The sequence below is a fragment of the Dipodomys merriami genome, unplaced genomic scaffold (genome assembly GCF_024711535.1).
Source record: "Dipodomys merriami isolate MVZ:Mamm:240054 unplaced genomic scaffold, mDipMer1.0.p SCAF_11, whole genome shotgun sequence".
In the NCBI taxonomy this organism is placed as follows: domain Eukaryota; kingdom Metazoa; phylum Chordata; class Mammalia; order Rodentia; family Heteromyidae; genus Dipodomys; species Dipodomys merriami.
Window position 1 is genome coordinate 39932422 of NW_027202382.1, and position 19837 is coordinate 39952258.

Here is a 19837-nt window from a genome sequence, read left to right on the forward strand (position 1 = left end):
CATTTCCGTCCTTTGGGGCCAGCTGCTTCCTGCTTCATACACCCGTAGCTCAGAGTACTGCATTCCCCCAGGCAAGGCCAGGCTGCCCAGTGGACAGGCCTACGCTTCAGCTCAACCACGCACATTACCTGGGTGATCCTGAGCCGAAGGATGCGCGCTCCTGAGCTACTTCTGAAAGCCTCATTAACTCCATGTGTGAAGCGGGCGCAGGGTAGCATGATGCCGCTTTGATTATCAGAGGCCTAAGGGGTGGGCCTGGCACCCATCTCCAGGCTGTGGCCTCCCTCTTCAGGATCGCAGTGTGCCGAAGCGCCTCATTCGGTGGGCATCGACCTGCTGTCCAGCCCAGCACCGTGGCCACCCTGGCAGCTGGCCGAGGTCAGCGACCTTGGTTCTAGGCAGACCTGGGGCGCACAGCACAGGGCCCAATATGCAGGAGAAGCCGCAGGCGTGGAAACGCTGACCCAGCCAGCGGCCCCCCTTTTGGGGAGTGTGTGTGTGGGTCCCTTGGAGGAAGGGGAGCCGAGAACAGAGGGCAGGGAGCAGGGCCTGGGCCACACGAGCGGTCACTCAGCTGGCACACGGCAAGGGCTGGTGAATGGGCCAATCTCCATGGGACTAATCTGGGCCTCAGTCTCCCCACCTTTGAAATGGGGAGCGGGGAGGGGGTAGGGTCACTGCTGGAGCAGAAACCCACGGTGCCGCGTGGACGAGCGCAGCGCCCCCTCCCCCCCCCCCCCGCAGCCTGCGTGGCGGGCGCGCGCACGAGCGAGCGAGCGCAGAGGGCGGCGCGGCCCCGCGCGGGGAGGGGCGGGCGGCGCGCGGGGGCGCGCGGGCGGCGGCGGAGCCTGGCGGACGGAGCGAGTGGCCGCGGCGCCGCCAACTCGTGTGGGACCCGCGCTCTGGCCGGACACCCGCTGCCCGCGCGCCGTCCTCCGCCGGCAGCCGAGCCGGTGAGTGGCCGGGGGCCGGGGCTCGGGGCCGGGGGTCGGCGCGGGCCGCGGGAGGAGCGCGGGGGTCGCCAGCCTCCCCCCTCCACCCCCGCGGGCCGGCGTGCGCGCGGGCGCGTGTCCGGGAGGCCGGGGAGCGCGCGCGGCAGGCACGCGCGTGGACGCGCGGGGGCCGAGGGGGTCCGCGGCCTCGGAGGCCGAGTTGTCCCTGCGGCGGCGGCGGGGTGCGCCGGGCAGCACCGGCGGGGCCGGCGGGGTCGTTCGGCGTGGATTGGGGGGGAGGGAACGGGGGGGGGGGGGGGAGACGGACACGGCGCCCTTGTGTCCGTTTGTGGAGAGTTTACGGTGGACCAACCGGTGTGTGCCAAGCGCGGGCCCCGTGTGGGTCTCAGGGAGTTTGTGTGTGCCCACGTGTCTGAGTGTGCCCACGTGGGAGCCGTGAGGGCAGAAGTGTGCAAATGCGTGTGCAGCCTGTACACGAGGGCGTCCATTGCTGCCCCTCCCCCCCCCGCCCACCGGGCACCGACCCCCGTGCCAGGGCGCTGTGGAGGACTGCTCGGCCTGGTGAGGGTCGTGGCTGGGCCTGGCACGGGTGGAATCCTTGGAGCTCAGAGCGTGGCAGCCATGCAGGCTGGGTGGGGGCTGTGCTGGGCATCTCCTGTGGGCACTGGAGGACTTGTGTTCAGTTTTCCCAAATGCCCTCTGGGTTCCCTGGCTTTGTTCTTGGGTCTCTCTACCCAGGCCGGACTTTGATGCTATCAGCAGGCTTGGGGGTTCAGACCCCAGGGTCCCCAGACACGGTGTGGACTGCCTGTCCTGCTAAGAAGACAATATTGACCTGATTTATTTGTACCACGCCTGGGTTCCAGTGTGAGCCCCCAAATCAGAAACCGGTGGAGCACAGCCAGCTTGAGATACCACTCTCCTGAGGGCTGTCCAGGCTGTTTTTGACTGACTGACTCTGTGTGTGTGTGTGTGTGTGTGTGTGTGTGTGTGTGTGTGTGTGTGTGTGTGTGTGTGTGTGTGTGTGTGTGTGAAATGTTCACAATCTTTGCAGTTAAAAGTCTTGATGGCCTTAAGGAAACTTTAGAAACGTGAGTGCTGCTTGATTCTTTCTTCTGGACTTTGAAAACCCAACTTGCCTATCTGAGGGAGGTGCGGGGCGGGCAGGCAAGGCAAGTCATTTCTGGAGTCTGGTGTGTCCAGGCAGACCATGGAGGCAGAGGCTCTTTCAAAACCCCGGGCCACTAATGGCAGAAACATTTTTTTTTTATTGAAAGGGGCAGGAAGCTTCCCACTTGAAGCACTTACTAGTGAACTTTGGACATCAAAAACAAAAATGACCCACATTCTCACTCTCTCTTTTTTTTGGTCCCTAAAAATGAAGTGAAAAAGAAAGAAAAATGCCCTTCTGGGTTTGCTGGAACTCTTCTCCCTCCCCTCCTCCATCAGGCCCAGGCCCCTCTTAGATCCCCCACCCCCAAATAAAATATGCCTGTGGGGAGCCTGGAGTGAGTCACTCCCTGGCAGAGAGCCCCACAGCAAACATTTGGGAAGGTTCTTGCCTAACTTCCCAGAAGAAAAGGCTCAGGATTTAAAATGGTCCCTGTGGTTCCTCAGCCTCTGCGTCCCGTCTGCTTCGGAAATGACTAAAAAAGTAATTTCTCTTTCCACAGAAAGCAAGTCTCACACTTCAGTAACGTCCAGGTTGGTCTGGATTTAGAGCTGTTCAGGTTTCCAGAAATGGACTTCCTGGCTTTACCAGGTGGCATTTCTGATGAGATTGAGCAAGGAAGGAGGAGAAAAGGCGGAGGAGACATTTTTGGGGTCCCTGGGGTAACCCTCCCCGTGGTTTGCTGCTGCAGAAAGTGACCTTTAGTTTGAAACAGAGGCACAGAGAGGTCAATCAAGCCTGCATCCTGGGGCAAGGGAGAGAGGATAGCCACCAAATCCTGGGTCACTCGCCTTCCTTTGCAGCCCTTCCTTGTTCCATTGTCTCCAGGACATGACATTGATTTTCTAAGGTGCGCGGGTTTGGGGCTGGAGACTTGAACACACATGGAGGTGATTAATTCTCACCATGAGACAGGAGTTACCTCCATTTAACAGATGAGAAACTGAGTCACCGAGATGTTGAAGTAGCACTATGACTGAAGGTGCCCATTTATTGAGCATATGCCATGTGTCAGGAGTGGTGCAGAAAGCTTCAAATGGATTACTTTACTGCTTCCACTCACCAGCGCTCAGAGGTGAAACCGGAGGATGGAGGGAGTGCATCATTAGCAGTAACCCCCGGATTTGAACCCAGGTTTGCCTCAGCAAAGAGCCTGTAATCCTCCTACTGACAGGTTAACCAACTAAACTAAGCAGGGTCATAGCTAGCAGATGGCAAAGTTAGGATTTGAACCCATATCTGATCCAGGGTTGAAGTTCTTACCTTTGAACCACATCGAGTTCCTTTCTCTGCTTTCCTCTTCTGATATGCTGCAAAGCCAAGGGATTGATGGCAGGCTAAGTTCCTGGAGGACAGGCTGAGCTCCAGCCTGGTGGGAGAGGGCTTCCTGGAGGCCGCCAGCCTTCCTTGTCCAGTCCTGCACCTCTGGTACCATTGACCCCATGCTCAGGGCCAGAGCCACCAGAGAGAAGGGGCTGAAGTTCATAGTTTGTCTCTCCTCTTCAAAGGCTAAGGATTGATTTCATAAGAAACGTGTCAAAACGATTGTCAAAAGCAAGAATCCTATTTTCTTCCTCTTCTTGGAGGAGGACCAAGCCAGAGAGGTGGAGGGTGGAGGATACTGGTTAATCATCCAAGACTAGATACCGGGGGGAGCAAAACCACCAGACTCTGTCCCAGGAAGAACTCCATATGCCAATGCTGGGGGTGTATTTGGATGCACAGGGCTTTACTCTCTGTTCTGAGCATCTGGCAACGTGATCATTTCTGTGAAGGCTTCCGGCCACCTGTCATTTCAGTCCAAGGCTGTCCCTTTCCCACAGTCATTTCCCTTGCTATCACGCTTTCTGTGCCCCTGTGCTGGTGAGGTGTGTTGTGTGTGGACCTGCGTGTGCTGGGCCGGGCCCCCGTGCGTGTCCTCTGCTATTGAAAAGAGGTCTCCCTCTCTTCCTCCCAAGGATGTTGTGCAAATTGATGAACATTTGCAAATTGCTCCGAGATGCGTTAATTTGAGGTGTGAAATAATAGATCTTCTGCGAAGGCTCAGCCATATTTCTGGCATTGATGGATTTCTCTCCCGTCTGGCTTGTGATTTGGGGAGGTAAAAATAGGCCTTGTTTTCCACAATTTTATCTTTTATTTTTCTTTCTTTCTTACTTTTTTTTTTTTTTTTTTTGCTGACATCATTTTTAGGAAACAAAACGTATGTGCTCTGGAAGTTTCTTTAGGCTGTCACCTGGGAGCTTGAAGCTCTGGGGAACAGGGTTCCCTTGGAGCCAGGAGGCTGTCTGCGCACCTCTAGATGTCTGAGAAGGACTTTGCAGTGAGTGGGTAGTGGATGGGCCAGACTAGCAGCTGACCGCTGAGGCCATGGTGGCCTTGGTGTTTGTCTGTCTTCATCTCTGAGGCCTGCATAAATGGTAGAGAAAATCTGGGAAAATGTTAGTTGAAAAAGAAAAAAACCAGACCTGGCCACTTCTCCGATTCCTGTCTTGAATTGGGTGACACACACACAGCTCCATCTTTTAGCCAAGCCTGAAGTAAACCAATGGCCTTTTCAGACCCGATGTCCACACAGACGCCACATCGGAGCACGTCAGTTGGTGCTGTCATTTCCTGTGTAAGAGTGTGATCTAGAGTTTTGACACCTGTCTCTCTAACAGGACTTGCTTATGTGAAAACATCCACATACACAGGCTCCACTCTGGTTCTGGATTTTTCCACAGGTAACTTCGAGGGTGGTCTGATGGAAAAGATGCCAGTCTTGTAGCCAGGCTTCTTGGCTTTACTCGGTAGGAGCATAGCAGTCCCTAAACCTGCTGGCCACCCTAAACCTGCCGTCCACTACCCCTGGACCTGGGCTTTGAAGATGGGCACATGAATGGGGGGGTCAGAATTGAAGGTGGGGGGTGGTCAGAATTGGAGGTGGGGCTGAAGTGCGTGAATACAGCGGCCTTCATCCACCCGCTGCTGTTCTTTCTTTCTCTGTTCTTTCTTTCTCTTAGACATCTGCATGATGGTGACATGGAAAATAAAAAGGGGGCTTTGTGTAGGAATTCCACAGAGTGTGAAGGAATTCTGACAGGGGAAGGGGGCGGGAAGTTGCCTGCAGAGCTTGCTTTTCTCCCAAATGTTTAACCCTCAGTCTTCGGAATCAGGCGCTCGGAGCTTTGTTTAGTGGGACTCCCTGTCCTGTTGTGGTTGGGGCTGCTGGAATTCATCCCGCAGGTGGTGGTGGGCAGAGTTGGAATTCATTCACGACCCCTTTGTCCAATGCCTTGCCTGTACCCTTTGTCCTCAAACCCTTTCAAACTGAGGGTTTCTGGGAAAAAGCCTTCAGTGGGAGGCAGGTACTTTACTAGTGACCTTCAGCTCTGCTCAGCCCAGGCTGGAACAGGCAATTCCGTGGCCTTACTACCCAGAAAGGAACATCGTATAAAAATGGGGGTCACTTTTTGGAGGACCTTGGGATTAAATGACTCTTGCCATCTCCCCCAGGTGCCCTTTTTTTTTTTTTTTTTTTTGCCAGTCATGGGGCTTGAACTCTGGGCCTGGGCGCTGTCCCTCAGCTCTTCAGCTCAAGGTGAGCACTGTACTACTTGAGCCACAGCGCCACTTCCTGTTTTCTGGTGGTTTATTGGAAATAAGAGTCTCATGGACTTTCCTGCCCAGGCTGGCTTTGAATCATGATCCTCAGATCTCAGCCTCCTGAGTAGCTAGGATTACAGGCGTGAGCCACCAGCACCAGACCCATTTTTACAGAAAAGAACCAAAAGCCCTGAGAAGACAAGATACTCAGCACCATGTCAAGAACCTGAGCTTTGCCACTAGTGTGATGACGCCCAAGTCCCCCTCAGACCTCCCCACTTGTGAGCAACTCATTTCTTGTTCCCAGCCTCAGTTTCTCCACCTGGGACACTATCATAGCCTTGTAAGGTTTGAGGGAAGAAACCCAAGGAAATAGTACATGCAAAGTTCTCTGCACCTTGTGATGGGCAGATGCTCCCCGAAATGACGAGAAAGCATTTCATCCCAGTGGACTCTCCCCAGGGTCATGCTGGGAACACAGGCTGTGCTGGGAGCATCCCACCCTGCATTGAGGACTAAAGCTAGTGAGGGATCCTAGGACCCCCCCCCCTCCTCCAGGTGCCTCCAAGGCACCATTCTGTGACTAGGACACACACACACACACACACACACACACACACAGAAGGGAAGGAAATGGCGGTTTGAAAAGAGGTAGGATTGAAGTGCCCTCTGGCATCTCCGGGAAAGGTTTGGAAATGAGCATTTGCTGATCCTGGCGAGGCCCCGAGGCCCTGGTTCTCGTGTAGGCTGGACGTCTCAGGAGGTCGGAGCGTGTCAGCCCCGGCGTGTTGTGAAGCAAGGCAGATGTTTTGTTAATTATTTACACAGCGTGGCCTGCTCTGCACTGACAGGAACGGCTGTCATGGTCTCTCCCTCTCTGCCAGGCCTCATGTAGGATCACACAGTGCGGCCTGGGGAGTCCACGGGTGTTCGCGTCTCCCCCTTAGGCCTTTGGGGTGCCCTCGGTCCTAGCTGTGCCTTAGGGCCAGGAGCAGCCCTTGTCTTCTGAAGGGAAGGTGGCTTCTGATAGGACTGGCCTGGCTCCTGCCTGAGAGACCCCCCCTCCCCACACACAATCATTTCATGTCCAGTGAGGTCCCAGCAGTGGTGTGGACATTCAGTCCTGGTAGTCATTGTGTGCCAGCCTCGCAGTCCAGCCTCTGCTGGCTTATCGGGAAGACGAGCAGGAAATTTCAGGAGTCTCGTGTGGGCTGATCTGCTTTACAAACTCACATGAGGATCTGGATCCTGGAAGGAAGGGGCCTGGAATTAGCCAGGGCCCTGGCTCAAGGCCTCTCAAGAGAGGACAGGGCCTGGAGCTCCAGAGGCGGGAGGGGCAGCCTCACCTGTTTACACAGGAGGATTGCTCAGGAGTCATTTTAAGAAAAGCCACTTACAGGAAATGTCCAGGCTGGAGAAGCCTGGGCGGGGGCAGTGGGGAGCAGAGGGCAGACAGAAAGCAGACTGTGGTCACAGGGGAGGGGCGAGGGCTCAGACTTGGGTTTTTTTCTTGGGGTGATAAGTAATTGTATACCCCAACCTTGGGACTTTAAAAACTTTGTGCAAGGGATGTGGTTCAGTGGCAAAGCCCTTACCTAGCGTGTGTGTGATGTCCTGAGTTCAGTCCTCAGCACTGAAGAGAAAAGAAAGGTTTAATTTAGGTTGCTTTGCTCCCCTTGTACGGATGAAGCCCAGAGAGGAGGCTGGGGTGTCAGCCCCCTAACTCTCGCACCTCTCCAGTCAAGGCAGTCCGTATCGTGGCAGATGGAGTGGAGGGAGAAGCAGCGTTCACTGTCAGGAAGTGGACTTAGTGGACTTTTAACCTGAGCTGCCCACATCGGCCATAGTGTTGGCCATTCTCCCTCCTGGGCATCCTAGAAGCCATCCCAGTGTTGTGGGTCGGGCAGGTACTCAGCGGGGCATGAAGACCCTTGCCCTACCCTGTGCCCTCCCCCCCGGCAGGGATGGAAGCCGTGTTTCTACCCCCTTTGTGAGTGTTAAGGACCCTACACGGGGCATCTCTGAGACTCAGTCTCTGGAGAAGTAGAGGGAATCATGAAGTTCTGCAGAGGCCTCAGAATGAGAGGTGAGGGACAGGGGGCTTCAGGGCAGGTGGGCTCTGGCGTGGGGCCTGGGACCTCGTGTGAGGCCAAGAGCTTCCTCCACTCCGCAGGTTTTGATCCTTTTTGTGGCTCCTCTGTGCCAGGCCCCGGCTGGGTCATGGCCTCGTCCAACTTTTCTCCATCCATGAATTCACTTTATTCACCCAACAGTTCTATGGCATGGATGTCAGTACACCCAGTTTACAGATGAGTAAACTGAGGCTGGATGTCTAGCCCTTGTTACTGTTACCATGAAGGCAGTGTGGAGACCCCCTGGGGGCTGCTCTGGAGAGTGGGAGAAAGTGTCCGCTTTGGGTCATGGGGAGGTGGGGCCAGGCCCGGGGCCTCCCAGGCACCTGGACAGAGCAGCATGTGCCAAGACCCTGTGCTGCCAAGACCCTGTGCTGCGATGCTGTCAGCTTCCAGACCAGAACACACACTCCAAAGGCCGACCCGTGTCCGGTGGCCACAGCCTCATCCTCGGCTCTCAACCTGGCACCTGGCACATAGTAGGAGCTCAGTTAATTATCTGGCACTCTCTGAGCACCAACATGTTGACATAATGCTCAAAATCTTCAGACTTTATAGCATTTCAGATTTTCACATTAGGGACGTTCAGCTAATAAAGTATATATAAATATTCCCAAATCATAGGGACTCCAAAATCTGAGCACACCTGGGCTCAGCTGAGGGAGATATTCAACCTGTGGGTGGAACCTAAGTGTGGAAGGGCTGACAAGTCCAGAGTTATGGGGGCTCCTTCCTGTACCCCTTCTTTGCAGAGATGACTCTTGAGGTCTGTGCAGGAGGGTTTGGAGAGTTGGAGCAGGTGGTTACTCTCTTAAAGCTGTAGTTTTTTTTCATAATGGGAATTGAAACCAAGGCCTTGTGTACCCTAAACCTGCTCCCCCCATTGGCACCTCCCCCCCCCCAGCCCTAAGGTTGCATTTTCTGTGTAGCACACAGTGTGGCTTGGAAAGTGGATCCTTTGTGAGGTTGTCTGGGGAAGGAGAAGCGATTCAACTCTCCAGAGCGACACAGGGCACAGATGCTGTGATTCAGCCCTTGAGCAGGACTCCCCGCCCCCCAATTCTACCCTAGCCCAGATAGCAGGAACTTGGTGTTGTAAGAAGAAGCAGGTTCGTTGCTGGTGTGGGGGGGGGACTCGGGGGTGGATGTCCAGAGGGCGAGATCCTCGGGGGAAAGAAGGATCCATGGTGAGAAGCAGTGGGTGGAGATGGAGCCAACCTTCCTGTCCCCCAGGGCTTTCGTGGGTCAGTGAGACCAGCCTAGACTTAGTTACCCAGGACCCCAAGTGTGTGCTGGACAGTCCTAGCTCAGAGGCCATTTCCTTTGTTCAGCTCTCCTAGGAGCTTGAGTGGCCCTTTGTGTTTGTGTTCAATGCCAGCCTGCTCAGCTGGCCCCAGAGGAAATGAGGACTGGATTTTTGTCTGTGCGGAGGCTGGGAACAGGAGTGGGGAGGCTGGGAACAGGAGTGGGGACAGCTGCTTTTGGGGCCTGCCTGGTGGAGACAGAATGGCACTTGTGGTTTCTCCGAGGAAGAACGGGCAATGGGTCCTGTGCCACCCGTGGACTGGACGCTAGGATCGCCAACATGAGCAAGACTTGTGTCCAAGCTCACAGAGCTAGTCTGCAAGGGGCTGCTGGCCACCAGAGGCTGAGACGGGGTTGGGGGTGGGGAACACAGGATCAAAGGACATCCCTGCCCTCCTGTCCTGGAAAACACGTGAAGAAAATACTTGTCATCCAAGCTAACAACTGTTCTTTGCACAACCCTGGATCAGTCATCTGTAGTGAAACCCAAGGAGAGTGCTTCCTGGTGCCTCGGCGGGCAGCGGTCTGAGAAAGTGCTTAGGACACTCCATTTGGGGACAGGAGAGGTGTTTAGGAAGATGCAGTTTGGCTGTTGGGATCAGAGAGGTTTGGATGCTCAGATTGTTGATGGGATGACATCTTTGAAATCCCTCACGCTGCAAATTCCAGGACATATGGTCACTGGGATGTGCTAATGTTAGCCGTGGAGATACTTAATTACACAGAAAAGCCCTTTTCCCACTCACTACAGGTTACTGGAGAGCCTGCATTTCTCAGGAGAAGGGTCATGTACAGTGTAATGCAGACCAGCTGATAGCAAGTCATTATCCCACATTAATTGATCAACTAATTAAGTTTTTTTATCTGGTGACAATTTTACCTAGCAATCCCTTTGATGACCATATATCCAGCAGTGCACACCAGGCCCCAGTCATGCCAGCCTAAAGCTGGGCCTAGAGGATGGACTCAAATAGGATTCACTTGTTATCAAATCCCTGCTCTGTGCCAACCACACAGTGGCTTAGCCTGAGCTAAGAGGGAATCCAGTCATTTCCCCCTGGATATTTGCTGCACACCTACTGTGTGTAGACCTATAGAGACAGGTAGAAAAATGGCACAGCCTGCAGTAGTTTGATGAATTCTTTTCTTCCTAGCCCTCTATGAAAAATCCAGTCAGTCAATGTTCACAAGCCACGTGATAGCATCCCCGGAATGATCTAGAAACAATCCAGATGCCCCAGGAACCGATGTGAGAACAAGGCATCCCCCTTCACACATCGCATCTCAGTTCAGCGTCTTGCCACCACCCAGCATTTTGAGACAGAATGTGAGATCTCGTGGTTGCCTAAATACATAAATATTTTATGTCTCGATATTCTGAAAGCGAAGCCCAAATGCACAGGACTGCAGCACATCAGTGCTATAGATCATATGTTATAATAATCTGATGACATGTTGTTTAAATATTTATGGGCTGATGCGCTGTAACAATGCGGGGAGAGGGGCGTCTGGGAGCAGATATGCTCAGTGCTGGGAAGGAAGAAAGGAAGGGAGGAAGGAAGGAAGGAAGGGAGGAAGGAAGGAAGGAGCGGATCCTCGCCATCCTGAGATGTGGCAGGTGATGCCGGGAATTCTCATGTGATGTTTTGGGGCCCAGGGCATAGCTGACAATTATTGAGTACTTTTCTGTAAGCCCTCCCCTTCGCTGACATCATTTCATCAATGCCCCCCAAGAGGATGGCACTCTTACTAATGCCACATTAAAGGCAGGAAGCTGAGTTCCACAGCCAGCCCATGATCTGCCTACAGCTGGGGAGGGGCCAAGGATCGAGCCCCGGCTGAACTGACTCTGGGTCCTCAGCTCTTCGTTTTTTGGTTCACTATTCCCAGAAGTACTGCAGTATCTACTTTATGTGTGGAATGGACAGAGCCAGCTCTAAGACCATCTTAATGTGATATATTGTCCTCAGATAGTGGACACATCAGATATGAAACTGATAACAACAAATACTGTACTTGATCTTAGTCAAACAGAATAAGAAATGATTTTTTTTTTGGCTGATTCGTTTTAGGGTTTGAACTCAGCACCTCATGCTTTGCGACTCAGGTGTTCTACTGTTGAGCTATGGCTCCATTCCTTTTGTGTCGATACTATGGCTTGAACTCAGGGCTTCATGCTTGCCTGGCTTGCTCACTCTTGGTAGGGACTGTCACCTGCCACTTAAGCCACAGCTCCAGCTTTTTCTAGTTAACTGGAGATGGAGTCTAAAGGATTTTTTTTTTTTGGCAGAGGCTAACTTTGAAACTTGATTCTCCAAGTCCCAGTCTCCTGACTAGTAAGGATTATGGCTTTGAGCCACTGGTACCTAGCTATACTGGTTATTTTTGAGATAGAGTCTCACTTCACGTCTAGGAATGTGTCTGGATCATGTTCCGTTTACTTTTGGTAAAGTAAACGAGCTTGGATGACCAACACGCACCACTATACCCAGCTACCTTCATTGAGATAAGAGTGCCATGGACCTCTCTGACCAGGCTGGCCTGGAACTGTGATCTCCCCAATCTCAGCCTCCCTCCTAACTAGGATGACAGGCGTGTGCCACCACTCCCATCTATGACTGAAAGAGGGGGGGGTTCTCTGAAATTTTTTAGTCTGGGTAACCTCAGACTACAGTGCTCCTGATCGGAGCTTTCCAAGTAGCTAGAATTTCAGGCATGAACCACCAGTGCCAGCCTCCCAAGCCCTTAATTGCTATGTCATTTTGCTCTATGGGTGACAGGTCACATCTGGGCTCCCCTTGCTCCCTACCTACTGGACTTTGGACATCACAGGAAGAGACAGTGAGGTCTGTAAAGTGTCAGGTAGGAGCAGAAGCCACAAGGAGTGACCGTTGGGCTGGGAGGTGGTCATTCGTGATGGCGTATGGGAAGCAGGAGGGCAGGGAGGGATGGGAGGAGCCACTGCAGCCTGATGTCCAGTTGTCCCACACAGGACATGGTGGTTCCCAACGCTCCACCCTTCTTTCCATTATAGTTCTGCAGTCACTGAGGGAACTCGCTGTAGACTCTGCCACCGTGAGGGTCCTGTCCCCTCCCCACCTTTGCTTGGTCTCACTTGTCCCTGTAGCAGTCTGAGGAACAGGGTAGGAGCTGGTGGATGAAGTCATGAGTCCTCAGCTTACCAGCTCGGCTCCTGTTCATCTCCCAGGGCTGACTCCAGTGCCCCTGCCTTTGGGATCCAGCTGTTCCCCAAAACCAGCAAGCTCCCTTTGTCCTGTTTCTCTTAACACCGGGCATCCTGAGTGCTCCACCAGGGCTCAAGGATATGGGGCATATGAAAGAGCCATAGAAGTTCAACAAATATACCCCCTTCTCCTCCGTGTGGGGCTGTCCAGGAACCTCTCAGATGGGGACAGTCTCACACCCTGTGGTGTCTTCCTTCTACTTCTGCAGAGATGTAGGGTTGTCTCCATCTCCCCACAGCTGGTGATGGGGGCGGGGGAGGGTGTCAGAGGATCAGGAAAATGCAAGATAATTTGTGGGGCCCAGAGTCAAATCAAAATGCAGGTTCTCTTGCTCAGAAAACAAGATGGGTCAGGAAACTGGTTTTCCCTCTCCCTGGCAATCCCTCTTACCACCCGCCATGATTGGTCTTTCATGTCATGCTCCTGAGTACAGAGACACTCGGGAGACACATCTCACAGGTAAGTCCTGAGCCCCACCCTGTCACTCACTGTAGGGGTGTACCTGACCCCAACCCTCCCACATGGGCATCTGAGTTGCAGAGGTGTTGGGGACACCTGAGCTGAGGCTCCAGACTCCACAGCACTCCATGTTTCCACCAGACTTCACTCAAAAACCCATTCAACGGTAACACAAGGGCTGTCAGCACAGCAAACACTGGGCACGGCACCCTGCGCTCAGGCCAGTGTGACTGTGTTGTTCCCTGGCCAGCCCTAAAGAATGAGGCCACTCCCCGTGATTGTGCATCCAGCTGAGCAGGACTCACGATCAGTTTTCTACGTGGGTTGGGGCAGATCCTGCTGGGAGGCAAGTTCTGCTGTTCAGCAGGCCACTGGCCCAGGGGCGACCCTGTCACTTACGCTGTACATTTCCCTTCCTACCCTGGGCCTCTTGTGCCACATATATACCACAAACTTGGACTGTCTCATTGTGGCTGGGTACTGTTGCACTGAAAACCCCCCAGACTTCCTGTCCTAGGCTTGAGGAGGGTCAGACATCAGATGAGCAGGAGGCGCTTGCTTGGGAAGAGCCTCGAGCAGGTGCTGCCCTGGAGGGTAGAGAGGGCAGGGAGCTCGGATTCCACCAGCTGCCCACACCGGTCCCAGCCCTGAGATCAGGACAGGATAGGCAGCCATCTAGACTAGATGCATGGTCACCAAAGCATGATGAGAGAGTTAAGAGAGGGAAGTAAAGCTTACTTATACTTCCTGTGCAGCAGGGGCCTGGCTTTGTCATGATCCTCACCACTCCAGGCTGGCTCTGTCTTTCAGATGAGGATAAGAAAAGCTCAGAGAAGAAAGTCCTGGTCCTAAGCTATAAGCCACACAGTTGATAAGTCGATTTGAACCCAAGTCCACTGACTGAAAGGCTAGTACTTTCTGCATGCCCAGAAGCATCGTTTTTGGTGTGTGTGTATGTGTGTGTGTGTGTGTGTGTGTGTGTGTGTGAGAGAGAGAGAGAGAGAGAGAGAGAGAGAGAGAGAGAGAGAGAGAGAGAGAGAGAGAGAGAGAGTGTTGGGGGCAGATGTTATGGATGAGTCACACCTCTGCCTTTTTCTGGCTGTGTCTCTTGAGTCCCTGGGGGACCTGAGTTTTGTAAAGTGTGGAGTGACATCGGTTCGTGTCCCTGGGCACGTTTTTTGAGTGTGTGTCAGTGAGCGTGCTCCCAGTTCAAAGGTGTGGAGCAGGCACTAAGCAGCAGTGACGCTGTACTGACCGGTGATGCTGTGCTGCCTCTGGGGTACCCAGGAGCCCTCCTGGGGTCACTGGGTACGTGTGGGGAGTCATTCAGCCCAGGCCCACGATTTCCTCCTCCCTCTTGATGAATCATCAGTTATCTGATGTTCAAAGACATGGGGACAAAGTCTCTGTCCTCACGGAGCTGGCATTCTGGCTCATAAACAAGGGGTCAGTCCGGCCACTGCACAGAGCACCAGGCAAGCGTCAGAGGGGAAGGCAGCATCCATGGGGACTTGGGTGTGGGTTAGCCTGCTGCCTGTGGACGGGGGGTTGATCTCTTTCTTCCCCAAAGGACAGTGGCTGAGGGTTTAACATCCTGCCTTCTATGGAAGGCCCGGGTTGCTAAGGGCTCTTGGTGGCTTTGCTTTCTCCATGTGTCTTCAAGGAAATGATTTCCCTACTTGTCACACTCAGCCAAGGCTCACAGTTGCTTAGCTAATGGCCACCATTCCTGTGGCCAGCCTGGGTGGGACTGGCTTGGACACAGTGACAATGGGCCCCTTTTGTGGCCTGGTGAGACTAGTCTAGTAGTTCTGTTTTGCAGATGACTTAAAAGGTTGACTTGGTTGTCCAGTCAGTGGCACATAGTAAGGTCACTGCTAAGTCAGGATTTGAACCCAAGCCTTTGGTCCCAGAGCACATGGTCTGCCGCCCAAAGAGGTGTTACCACTTGCAGGAGTCAGCCCCAGGTGATGTGACTGACTCCGGGTCCCTTGCCGTCTGTCCTGTAGACCATGACGCCTCCATACCAACCTCACTTCCACTTCAGTTTCCATTTGGACAAACTGAGGCCTAAAGGAGCATTCTGTGGCTTGATTCCCAACCTGGGGAAAGGAAGGGCTGTGAGCCTTTTTGCCCACTGCACAGTGAAAACACCTTGGGGGATGCCACAGACCACCTGGGGCAGGTGGGGGAGATGACATCTTGGGGATGTGGCAGGTATCCGAAGGGGGGGAGGGGAATGTCTGTCCAGCCCCTCCCGAGGCTGTCTGCGAACCTCCTAGGCTTTTATGGCATCTGGAACAGACAAGCCTTTTAAAAGCAAATGTCTGCAGAGCTGTCCCACCCCACTGTGGGCAGACAGTCCCTGAACAGCGGAGGAGCAGCCCACTCTATTCGCATTGTGGCTGGCGGGTGGACGTTTAGGCCCATTTATTTAAAGGGGGGAGTCGGGGAGGCAGAGAACCCCGGCTCTGAACGCCCAGCCGCCTCGCAGCAGTGCAGGAGCTGAGTCTTCAGGGCCTTCCTCCCATTTACCCGCTTTTGTTGTTGGATATTTGTAAAACGAGGCTTCTGCTAGCAAAAGCAGGTTTTAGCAAGTGCCGTGGCTCTTTCAAGACCTAATAAGGCCCCAAAGGAGGGCGCGCTCAGCAACACTCGCCTCCCCCCGGGGCCCCGCTCCGTCTTGCCTCCTACACTCTGGGCACAGGGTACCATTTGTCTCACTTCCCATTAATGGAATTACCGCCATCACTTCTGCAGGACAAGATGGGCCCTTTGGAACCGCCTTGGGGACAGAGGCAGGATTGGCTGCCAAGCAGTTTCGCCTAGAGGGGGAGGGACGGGAGATAAGAGAGCTTGCGAATGAGAGAAAACTCTGACAAATGGTTGGTTGGTTGTTTGGGTGGTAAAGATTCTAGGCTGCTCAAGAAAGCGCCTGTCCAACCCCTGCCTGACTTCACCTTTCTGAGGGGAGGGGGACCCATACCCAGGACCTGTCTCCTACGCATCTCAGCCCTGCTAAGTACAGAGTAGGGGGAAGGAGGGACTCAGCATTTATGGGGTACTTGCTGCCTATGCCCCTCACTGAGCCCATTTTCAAATGTAGCAGGAGAGACTCAGGCTGCCCAGAAACGTGATTCTGGACATACAGCTTACAAATGGTGGCCCTGGGGTGTGAACCCTGATCTATCCATTTTCTTTTTCTTTTTTTTTTTTTGGTCGGTCGTGGGGCTTGAACTCTGGGCCTGGGCGCTGTTCCTCAGCTCTTCAGCTCAAGGCGAGCGCTCTACCACTTGAGCTACAGCGCCACTTCCGGTTTTCTGGTGGTTTATTGGAGATAGGAGTCTCACGGTCTTTCCTGCCCGGGCTGGCTTTGAACCGCGATCCTCAGATCTCAGCCTCCTGAGTAGCTAGGATTACAGGCGTGAGCCACCAGCGCCCGGCTTATCCATTTTCTTAGAGAACTAGGACTGCCCCTTCTGGGGGTTCCCAGAAATGGCAGAGCCAGGCTTCCCAGTCCTGTTACCCACCTAGCCTGTCTCACCCCAAGGCTACTATTCCTTCCACAAGCAAGTGAGCTGACACCAGACTCTTTTTTTTTTTTTTTGTCTGTTGTGGGGCTTGAACTCTGGGCCTGGGCGCTGTCTCTCAGCTCTTCAGCTCAAGGCTAGCGCTCTACCACTTGAGCCACAGCGCCACTTCCAGCCTTTTCTGTTTATGTGGTGCTAAGGAATCCAACCCAGGGCCTCATGCATGCAAGGCAAACTCTCTACCACTGAGCCACCTTCCCAGCCCCCTAGACTCTCTTTAAGGTTGCTAGATGAGAATGCCAGCCCAGGACATTCGATCTGTAGACCTGCCAGAATTTCTGGGACCCTGGGACCCAAAGAATGAAGGAGGGCAGTAGGGGCTCAGCTTGTATCCTGCGTGCTCATTTGCAAGGGAGGGGCCAGTAACTTTCATCTCCAGTCCAGCACTGATAGATTGATCATGGCTGCCTTGTTCCCATAGCGGTGGCTGAGACACAGGGGCATAGGCCCAGGACACTTCTAGGGGTAAACAGGTCACCTAACAGATGGAACCTGGTCTCGTGGCAGTAATGCTGTAGTTCATGTGCTGTGCCACTGTGGGGATTCTGTCGAGGGTGGAGACCTGGTCTCTGTCCTGTGGTGATAGGCATTTGGGGCAGATTGAGGTCGTCTAGTTAGGGTGGAAGAGGTGCTGGGCAAAGGCTGGAACACAGAGGTCGGGGCTGGGATAGGTCGGGTAGCCTAAGGGGTGGGGTGGGGTGGGATGGGTAGCCTGAAGCAGCTGTCCCCGCCGGGAGAGACCTGTGCGAGGCCACGGGTTAGAGAGAATGCTCCGTGGCTGCAACACTTAGGTTTGAAGGAGCCTTTCTCCATGGGTGGCTGGGTGTGTGTCATGGGGCCCGGGTCCTGCTGGTCAAGAAGGACTCTGTGCTCTTGGCTCTATGATTTTCTTGGTTCATGGCATCAGTGTTGGACAGAGTGGGTTGAAGGCCAGCAAGAGCCACAGAAGAAGCTAAGAGAGAGGCGAGACCAAGAAAAGCCATGAATGGGCTAAAGGTGGGCTCGGGGAGTAGGTTGCCTGCCTAAGGCACATTGCAAGACCCTGAGTGCAATCCTCACCTCTGCCAGAAGTAAACAGAGGAAACATCGCAGAGTAGTAATGGACTTGGGCTGCTGAGTGTCTAGTGACTCAGCCTGAGCTGTGGGGCCTCCTGCGGGTCCATAGAGTGTGCCCAGGCACCCAGTGAACCCTGCACACATGCTGGCTCTCCTAATAGCATGCTAGTGCTAAAATGTAAGCATGAGCCTCCTTAAACCACAAGGACTCCTAGTGCTATTATTACTGTTCCATCAGTTTCCTCGTTGGCATTTGTTTATACGTGCTAGTTATTTCCCCCTAGTCCTTCTTTGGTGTGTGTGCCAGTACTGGGACTTGAACTCAGGGCCTCACGCTCTTCCTCAGCTTTTTTGTTGAAGACTGATATTCTACCACTTGAAACCACACCTCTATTTGCAGTATTTTTCTGATCACTTGGAACTAAGTGTCTCTCGGATTTGTCTGCTTGGGCTGGCTTCAATCTGCGACTTCAGATCTCAGCCTCCTCAGTAGCTAGGATTATAGTCCTCAGCCCCTGGTACCCAGCCCCGTCAGTCCCATTTTTAAAATGTACCCACAACTCAGAGGTCTTGGAGCAGGGAGCCAACCTATATCCACTTCCTCTGGAACTTCTGAGCGGGCATCCTCTGGGATCAGTGACAATTAGCAATGCAGGTGGGGCCTGAGGCCTCCAAGTGCTGTGGAACCCGGGGCTGCAGGACAAGTCAGATGCCCTTTAGAGCCTGTGTGGTACGTGACAAAGCCCCCTGGCATCGGCCACCCTGGCACTTCAGGTGCTCAGCCCCAGTGGCCAAGTGATCTGGAAGCCTTAAATGTCACTGAGGGCCAGCTGGTGGTCAAATGGGGGTTTAGGAAGGTGCTTCCGGAGGCCATGAGGGAGATGGAGGGGAGACTCCGGTATGAAATGCCTCTGCAGCTCAGCCCCTGGCTGAGGCTGGGCCTAACTCCCCCGCTCCCCACCCCAGGAGCTGCCGTCCCCCCTCTCCGGGTGTCATGTCGGGTGGGAGGCCCCTCACCTCCACACTCTCAGCCTTTCTCACAGCTTTCCTGTGAAAAACAAGGCCGACGCCTACCAGCGTGCCTGGGACAATGTGAGAATAAATGATAAAATATGTAAAGCTCACGGGGAAGGGAAAAAAAAAGTGCCACGGATGTGTTATTTTCCCTAAATCCGGATTTCTGAGTGTCATTCCCCCCTTCCCCCCGCCCCCAAGTCAGAGAAGCTGTTTTGATTCCTGGAGTTGAGAGAAGCCAGATTTAATGGGAGCACGGCAGCCCAGGCCCAGCCGTGCTGGTCGCCTGCTATGGATGCCAGGGTGTCGCATCCATCCACTAGAGCTGTGGGCCTGGCGTGCTTCCCTGGGGAGCCTGCTGTGTTGTCACCGTGCCTGAGCCCCAGTCTTCTCAGGATTATTTCCTGTCTTGGTCCAGAGAACTCAGGGGGTGATGCTTAGAGCTTCTTGTAGCTTGTGTGCTGGGGTAGGCTGGAGTCATTGGCTCCCCATGACTGGGTTGACCAGAGTCAGGGTGCCCAGCAGCACCAAGGCCACATTAGATATGGGGCAGAAGGGCAGAGTGAGCACTCACCTGTTAGAACAGTCTTACTGCTGAGAGAATGGGTGGCACTGAGAATCAGGAGACTTGCTCCCTTTTCTGTGGGCTAGCCTGGGGCATGATGTTTTTGAAGGCTGGACCCCCTTTGGTGGGCTAACATGGGACAGAAGTCCTGCCAAGAAAGAGCAAGGAGTTTTCTGGGATCTCACAGGACTGGGGCTCTCCCTCTGTGACCATTCGGAAATGTGGTTATCCCCAAACCTGCACTCACTCCCCCTACAGCCAGTTCGTTTTCTTCTTGCTGGCATGCTCACCCCAAGGTGCCGTGGTGGGGGGAGGGGGGCATAGCCAGGTGAACCCTATTTCTCTGTTGCATGTCCATTATGTTTGCTAATTAATTGGCTACGTGACAGGATATAATTTCCCAACTGCCCCCTTCCCTATTCTCTCTACCTGGTGGTGTTGACGACTCTTGAGTGGTGATGTCTGTCCATGTCACCATCTGTCTCCTGCAGAGCAGGACCACTTGTGTCTCTGGTCCCTCCAACATGCCCGACTCTGAGCATGCCAGGAGTTGTGTTGCACATGGTGGCGGAATGCACTAACCCCCTGTTTTCTCACAAAGACCCCAGGGGGCCCCAGTGGACGCGTCCTGCAGTGGCAGGCTTGGAGCCCCTGCATGTCTGGGTCCTGCTGGGACTCTTGCCTGTCTGGCTTTGAGACTGAAATTCCAGGTGTGCCTGTCTACATCCCTGCAGGATTACACTGCCCAGAGAAACTTCT

The 19837-nt window shown here is 53.9% G+C and overlaps 1 protein-coding gene and 1 pseudogene across 1 annotated transcript in view; one reads left to right on the forward strand and one right to left on the reverse strand.

The window, feature by feature from the left end:
- Nucleotides 1-845: 845 nt before the first annotated feature.
- Nek6 (NIMA related kinase 6) overlaps nucleotides 846-19837 on the forward strand; it is a 67599-nt gene continuing 48607 nt past the window's right edge. The window contains exon 1 of the mRNA XM_070013361.1: nucleotides 846-953. The gene's annotated coding sequence lies outside the window, so the exon portion shown is untranslated. The remainder of the gene's footprint in view (nucleotides 954-19837) is intronic.
- Nucleotides 11020-11196, reverse strand: LOC138822368 (U2 spliceosomal RNA; annotated as a pseudogene).